Source organism: Triticum dicoccoides, chromosome 7A (genome assembly GCF_002162155.2).
Source record: "Triticum dicoccoides isolate Atlit2015 ecotype Zavitan chromosome 7A, WEW_v2.0, whole genome shotgun sequence".
Lineage (NCBI taxonomy): Eukaryota > Viridiplantae > Streptophyta > Magnoliopsida > Poales > Poaceae > Triticum > Triticum dicoccoides.
The window spans coordinates 504,321,289-504,330,228 of record NC_041392.1 but is presented as its reverse complement, the minus strand read 5'-3'; positions in this window follow the sequence as shown (position 1 = coordinate 504,330,228).

Genomic DNA, 8,940 nt, shown 5'->3' with positions numbered 1-8,940 from the left:
GGGGCAATCCTACTCCAAGTAGGATTCGGCCCCCTTTCCTATTCCAACAAGGAGAAGAGGGAAGGTGAGGGAGGAGAGAAGGAAAGGGGGGCCGGCCCCCCTAGTCCAATTCGGTTTGGGCTAGGGGGGGGGGCGCGCGCCCTGCCTTGGCCTGCCTCCTCTCTTCCACCAATAGGCCCATGAGGCTCAATAATCCCCCAGGGGGTTCCGGTAACCCCCCGGTACTCCGGAAAATACCCGATACACCTCGGAACTATTCCAGTGTTCGAATATAGTCTTCCAATATATTAATATTTATGTCTTGACCATTTCGAGACTCCTCGTCATGTCCGTGACCTCATCCGGGACTCCAAACTACCTTCGGTACATCAAAACACATGAACTCATAGTACCGATTGTCATCGAACGTTAAGAGTGCGGACCCTACGGGTTCGAGAACTATGTAGACATGACCGAGACTCATCTCCGGTCAATAACCAATAGCGGAACCTATTTGCTCATATTGGCTCCCACATATTCTACGAAGATCTTTATAGGTCAAACTGCATAACAACATATGTTGTTCCCTTTGTCATCGGTATGTTACTTGCCCGAGATTCGATCGTCGGTATCATCATACCTAGTTCAATCTTGTTACCGGCAAGTCTCTTTACTCGTTCTGTAATGCATCATCCCGCAACTAACTCATTAATCACTTTGCTTGCAAGGCTTATAGTGATGAGCATTGCCGAGAGGGCCCAAAGATACCTCTCCGAAACACGAAGTGACAAATCCTAATCTCGATCTATGACAACTCAACAAACACCATCGGAGACACCTGTAGAGCATATTTATAATCACCCAGTTACGTTGTGACGTTTGATAGCACGCAAGGTGTTCCTTCGGTATTCGGGAGTTGCATAATCTCATAGTCACAGGAACATGTATAAGTCATGAAGAAAGCAATAGCAATAAACTAAACGATCATAGTGCTAAGCTAATGGATGGTTCTTGTCCATCACATCATTCTCTAATGATGTGATCTTGTTCATCAAATGAAAACACATGTCCATGGCTAGGAAACTTAACCATCTTTGATTAACGAGCTAGTCAAGTAGAGGCAAACTAGGGACACTTTGTTTGTCTATGTATTCACACATGTACTAAGTTTCCGGTTAAACAATTCTAGCATGAATAATAAACATTTATCATGATATAATGAAATATAAATAACAACTTTATTATTGCCTCTAGGGCATATTTCCTTCAGTCTCCCACTTGCACTAGAGTCAATAATCTAGATTACATAGTAATGATTCTAACACCCATGGAGTCTTGGTGTTGATCATGTTTTGCTCGTGAGAGAGGCTTAGTCAACGGGTCTGCAACATTCAGATCCATATGTATCTTGCAAATCTCTATGTCTCCATCCTTGACTTGGTCGTGGATGGAATTGAAGTGTCTCTTGATGTTCTTGGTTCTCTTGTGAAATATGGATTCCTTTGCCAAGGCAATTGCACCAGTATTGTCACAAAAGATTTTCATCGGACCCGATGCACTAGGTATTACACCTAGATCAGATATGAACTCCTTCATCCAGACTCCTTCATTTGTTGCTTCTGAAGCAGTTATGTATTCCGCTTCACATGTAGATCCCGCCACGACGCTCTTCTTAGAACTGCACCAACTGACAGCTCCACCATTCAATAAAAATATGTATCCGGTTTGTGACTTAGAGTCATTTGGGTCAGTGTCAAAGCTTGCATCGACGTAACTGTTTACGATGAGCTCTTTATCACCTCCATAAATGAGAAACATATCCTTAGTCCTTTTCAGGTATTTCAGGATGTTCTTGACCGTTGTCCAGTGGTCCACTCCTGGATTACTTTGGTACCTCCCTACTAAACTAATAGCAAGGCACACATCAGGTCTGGTACACAACATTGCATACATGATAGAACCTATGGCTGAGGCATAGGGAATGACTTCCATTTTCTCTCTATCTTCTGCAGTGGTCGGGCATTGAGTCTGACTCAACTTCACACCTTGTAACACAGGCAAGAACCCTTTCTTTGACTGATCCATTTTGAACTTCTTCAAAACTTTATCAAGGTATGTGCTTTGTGAAAGTCCAATTAAGCGTCTTGATCTATCTATATAGATCTTGATGCCCAATATATAAGCAGCTTCACTGAGGTCTTTCATTGAAAAATTCTTATTCAAGTATCCTTTTATGCTATTCAGAAATTCAGTATCATTTCCGATCAACAATATGTCATCCACATATAATATCAGAAATGCTATGGAGCTCCCACTCACTTTCTTGTAAATACAGGCTTCTCCAAAAGTCTGTATAAAACCATATGCTTTGATCACACTATCAAAGCGTATATTCCAACTCCGAGAGGCTTGCACCAGTCCATAAATGGATTGCTGAAGCTTGCACACTTTGTTAGCACCTTTAGGATCGACAAAACCTTCTGGTTGCATCATATACAACTCTTCTTTGAGATATCCATTAAGGAATGCAGTTTTGACATCCATTTGCCAAATTTCATAATCATAAAATGCGGCAATTCCTAACATGATTCGGACAGACTTAAGCATCGCTACGGGTGAGAAGGTCTCATTATAGTCAACTCCTTGAACTTGTCGAAAACCTTTCGCAACAAGTCGAGCTTTGTAGATAGTAATTTTACCGTCAGCGTCAGTCTTCGTCTTGAAGATCCATTTATTCTCTATGGCTTGCCGATCATCGGGCAAGTCAACCAAAGTCCACACTTTGTTCTCATACATGGATCCCATCTCAGATTTCATGGCCTCAAGCCATTTCGCGGAATCTGGGCTCATCATTGCTTCCTCATAGTTTGTAGGTTCGTCATGGTCTAGTAACATGACCTCCAGAATAGGATTACCGTACCACTCTGGTGCGGATCTTACTCTAGTTGACCTACGAGGTTCGGTAGTAACTTGATCAGAAGTTTCATGATCATCATCATTAGCTTCCTCACTAATTGGTGTAGGAATCACTGGAATTGATTTCTGTGATGAACTACTTTCCAATAAGGGAGAAGGTATAGTTACCTCATCAAGTTCTACTTTCCTCCCACTCACTTCTTTCAAGAGAAACTCCTTCTCTAGAAAGGATCCATTCTTAGCAACAAATATCTTTCCTTCGGATCTGTGATAGAAGGTGTACCCAACAGTCTCTTTTGGGTATCCTATGAAGACACATTTCTCCGATTTGGGTTCGAGCTTATCAGGTTGAAGCTTTTTCACATAAGAATTTGATGTCTACTACGCAACCTTCTTCTTGTAGACGTTGTTGGGCCTCCAAGTGCAGAGGTTTGTAGGACAGTAGCAAATTTCCCTCAAGTGGATGACCTAAGGTTTATCAAACCGTGGGAGGCGTAGGATGAAGATGGTCTCTCTCAAGCAACCCTGCAACCAAATAACAAAGAGTCTCTTGTGTCCCCAACACACCCAATACAATGATAAATTGTATAGGTGCACTAGTTCGGCGAAGAGATGGTGATACAAGTGCAATATGGATGGTAGATATAGGTTTTTGTAATATGAAATTATAAAAACAGCAAGGTAACAAGTAATAAAAGTGAGCATAAACGGTATTGCAATGCTAGGAAACAAGGCCTGGGGTTCATACTTTCACTAGTGCAAGTTCTCTCAACAATAATAACATAATTGGATCATATAACTATCCCTCAACATGCAGCAAAGAGTCACTCCAAAGTCACTAATAGCGAGGAACAAACGAAGAGATTATTGTAGGGTACGAAACCACCTCAAAGTTATTCTTTCTGATCGATCTATTCAAGAGTCCGTAGTAAAATAACATGAAGCTATTCTTTCCGTTCAATCTATCCTAGAGTTCGTACTAGAATAACACCTTAAGACGCAAATCAACCAAAACCCTAATGTCACCTAGATACTCCAATGTCACCTCAAGTATTCGTGGGTATGATTATACGATATGCATCACACAATCTCAGATTCATCTATTCAACCAACACAAAGAACTTCAAAGAGTGCACCAAAGTTTCTACCGGAGAATCAAGACGAAAACGTGTGCCAACCCCTATGCATAAGTTCATGGAACTCGCAAGTTGATCACCAAAACATACATCAAGTGGATCATGTGATATCCCATTGTCACCATAGATAAGCACATGCAAGACATACATCAAGTGTTCTCAAATCCTTAAAGACTCAATCCGATAAGATAACTTCAAAGGGAAAACTCAATCCATTACAAGAGAGTAGAGGGGGAGAAACATCATAAGATCCAACTATAATAGCAAAGCTCGCGATACATCATGATCGTACCATCTCAAGAACACGAGAGAGAGAGATCAATCAAACACATAGCTACGGGTACATACCCTCAGCCCCGAGGGTGAACTACTCCCTCCTCATCATGGAGAGCGCCGGGATGATGAAGATGGCCACCGGAGAGGGATTCCCCCCTCCGGCAGGGTGCCAGAACGGGTCTAGATTGGTTTTCGGTGGCTACGGAGGCTTTTGGTGGCAGAACTCCCGATCTATTCTGTTCTTCGATGTTTTTAGGGTATATGGATATATATAGGCGAAAAAAGTCGGTCAGGGGAGCCACGAGGGGCCCATGAGGGTGGGGGCGCGCCCAGGGGGCAGGCGCGCCTTCCTACCTCGTGGCTTCCTCAAAGCTTCCCTGACGTCTACTCCAAGTCTCATGGATTGCTTCCGTTCCAAAAATAACTCTCCCGAAGGTTTCATTCCGTTTGGACTCCGTTTGATATTCCTTTTCTTCGAAACACTAAAATAGGCAAGAAAACAACAATTTGGGCTGGGCCTCCGGTTAATAGGTTAGTCCCAAAAATAATATAAAATTGTTTAGTAAAGCCCATAAACATCCAAAACAGATAATATAATAGCATGAATACTTCATAAATTATAGATACGTCGGAGACGTATCAGCATCCCCAAGCTTAATTCCTGCTCGTCCTCGAGTAGGTAAATGATAAAAGAAAGAATTTAATGGATATCTCAAAGAAGAGTTGTATATGATGCAACCAGAAGGTTTTATGATTATGAAATTTGGCAAGTGGATGTCAAAACTGCATTCTTTAATGGATATCTCAAAGAAGAGTTGTATATGATGCAACCAGAAGGCCGCTTGGGGGGGGGGGGGCGCACCAGCCCACCAGGGGCTGGTTCCCTCCCTTGTTCAGCCCACTAGGCCCATCGAGGTAGGTGGCCCCACCCGGTGGACCCCCGGACACCTTCCGGTGGTCCCGGTACAATACCGATAACCCCCGAAACCATTCCGGCGACTGGAACTTGACTTCCCATATATAAATCTTCACCTACGGACCATTCCAGAACTCCTCGTGATGTCCGGGATCTTATCCGGAACTCTGAACAACCTTCAGTAACCACATACTATTTCTGTAACAACTCTAGCGTCGCCGAACCTTAAGTGTGTAGACCCTACGGGTTCGGGAACCATGCAGACATGACCGAGACATCTCTCCGGACAATAACCAACAGCGGGATCTGGATACCCATGTTGGCTCCCACATGTTCCATGATGATCTCATCGGATGAACCACGATGTCGAGGATTCAATCAATCCCGTATACAATTCACTTTGTCCATCGGTATGTTACTTGCCCGAGATTCGATCGTCGGTATCTATATACCTCGTTCAATCTCATTACCGGCAAGTCTCTTTACTCGTTCCATAATGCATGATCCCGTGGCTAACTCCTTAGTCACATTGAGCTCTTTATGATGACACATTACCGAGTGGGCCCAGAGATACCTCTCCGTCATACGGAGTGACAAATCCCAGTCTCGATTCATGCCAACCCAACAGATACTTTCGGAGATACCTGTAGTACACCTTTATAGGCACCCAGTTATGTTGTGACGTTTGGTACACCCAAAGCATTCCTACAGTATCCGCGAGTTGCACAATCTCATGGTCTAAGGAAATGATACTTGACATTAGAAAAGCTTTAGCAGACAAACTACACGATCTTGTGCTACGCTTAGGATTGGGTCATGTCCATCACATCATTCTGCTAATGATGTGATCCCGTTATCAATGGCATCCAATGTCCATGGTCAGCAAACCATGACCATCTATTGATCAATGAGCTAGTCAACTAGAGGCTTACTACGGACATATTACGATCTATGTATTCACACATGTATTACGGTTTCCGGTTAATACAACTATAGCATGAACAATAGACAATTATCATGAACACGAAAATATAATAATAATCACTTTATTATTGCCTCTAGGGCATATTTCCAATAGTCTCCCACTTGCACTAGAGTCAATAATCTAGTTACATTGTGATGAATCGAACACCCATAGAGTTCTGGTGTTGATCATGTTTTGCTCGCGGAAGAGGTTTAGTCAATGGATCTGCGACATTCAGATCCGTATGCACTTTACAAATATCTACGTCTCCATTTTGAATATATTCACAAATGGAGTTGAAGCAACGCTTGATATGCCTGGTCTTGTTGTGAAACCTAGGCTCCTTGGCAAGGGCAATAGCTCCACTGTTGTCACAGAAGAGAGTCATTGGGCCCGACGCATTGGGAATAACTCCTAGGTCGGTGATGAACTCCTTCATCCAGACTGCTTCCTGTGTTGCCTTCGAGGCTGCAATGTACTCCGCTTCAAATGTAGATCCCGCCACGACGCTTTGCTTGCAACTTCACCAGCTGACTGCCCCACCATTCAAAATGTACACGTATCCGGTTTGTGACTTGGAGTCATACAGATCTGTGTCGAAGCTAGCATCGACGTAACCCTCTACGACGAGCTCTTTGTTACCTCCATAAATGAGAAACGTATCCTTAGTCCTTTTCAGGTACTTTAGGATATTCTTGACCGCTGTCCAGTGTTCCATGCCGGGATTACTTTGGTACCTCCCTACCAAGCTTACAACAAGGTTCACATCAGGTCTGGTACACAGCATGGCATACATAATAGACCCTATGGCTAAGGCATAGGGGATGACACTCATCTTTTCTCTATCTTCTGCCGAGGCCGGACATTGAGCCGTACTCAATTTCACACCTTGCAATACAGGCAAGAACCCCTTCTTGGACTGATCCATATTGAACTTCTTCAATATCTTGTCAAGGTATGTGCTTTGTGAAAGACCAATGAGGCGTCTCGATCTATCTCTATAGATCTTGATGCCTAATATGTAAGCAGCTTCTCCAAGGTCCTTCATTGAAAAACACTTATTCAAGTAGGCCTTTATGCTTTCCAAAAATTCTATATCATTTCCCATCAATAGTATGTCATCCACATATAATATGAGAAATGCTACAGAGCTCCCACTCACTTTCTTGTAAACACAAGCTTCTCCATAAGTCTGCGTAAACCCAAACGCTTTGATCATCTCATCAAAGCGAATGTTCCAACTCCGAGATGCTTGCACCAGCCCATAGATTGAGCGTTGGAGCTTGCATACCTTGTCATCATTCTTAGGATCGACAAAACCTTCTGGCTGCATCATATACAATTCTTCCTTAAGGAAACCATAAAGGAATGCTGTTTTGACGTCCATTTGCCATATCTCATAATCATAGAATGCGGCGATTGCTAACATGATTCGGGAGGACTTTAGCTTCGCTACGGGTGAGAAGGTATCATCGTAGTCAACCCCTTGAACTTGCCGATAACCCTTAGCGACAAGTCGAGCCTTATAGATGGTCACATTATCATTCGCGTCAGTCTTCTTCTTAAAGATCCATTTATTTTCTATGACTTGCCGATCATCAGGCAAGTCTGTCAAAGTCCATACTTTGTTTTCATACATGGATCCTACCTCGGATTTCATGGCTTCAAGCCATTTGTTGGAATCCGGGCCCGCCATTGCTTCTTCATAGTTTGAAGGTTCACCGTTGTCTAACAACATGATTTCCAGGACAGGGTTGCCGTACCACTCTGGTGCGGAACGTGTCCTTGTGGACCTACGAAGTTTAGTAGCAACTTGATCCGAAGTTTCATGATCATCATCATTAACTTCCTCTCTAGTCTGTGCAGGCACCACAGAAACATCTTCCTGAGCTGCGCTACTTTTCGGTTCAAGAGGCAGTACCTCATCAAGTTCTACTTTCTTCCCACTTACTTCTTTTGAGAGAAACTCTTTCTTTAGAAAGGATCCATTCTTGGCAACAAAGATATTGCCTTCAGATCTGAGGTAGAAGGTATACCCGATAGTTTCCTTAGGGTATCCTATGAAGATGCATTTTTCCGACTTGGGTTTGAGCTTTTCAGGTTGAAGTTTCTTGACATAAGCATCGCATCCCCAAACTTTCAGAAACGACAGCTTAGGTTTCTTTCCAAACCATAATTCATACGGTGTTGTCTCAACAGATTTCGACGGAGCCCTATTTAAAGTGAATGCGGCAGTCTCTAAAGCATAACCCCAAAATGATAGCGGTAGATTGGTAAGAGACATCATAGATCGCACCATATCCAATAGAGTGCGATTACGATGTCCGAACACACCATTTCGCTGAGGTGTTCCAGGCGGCATGAGTTTTGAAACAATTCAACATTTCCTTAAGTGTGTGCCAAACTCGTGGCTCAAGTATTCTCCTTCATGATCTGATCGTCAGAACTTTATTTTCCTGTCATGTTGATTCTCTACCTCAATCTGAAATTCCTTGAACTTTTCAAAGGTCCCAGACTTGTGTTTCATTAAGTAAACATACCCATATATACTTAAGTCATCAGTGAGGGTGAGAACATAACGATAGCCACCGCGAGCCTCAATGCTCATTGGACCGCACACATCAATATGTATGATTTCCAATAAGTTGGTTGCTCACTCCATTGTTCCAGAGAACGGAGTCTTGGTCATTTTGCCCATGAGGCATGGTTCGCACATGTCAAATGATTCATAATCAAGAGACTCCAAAAGTCCA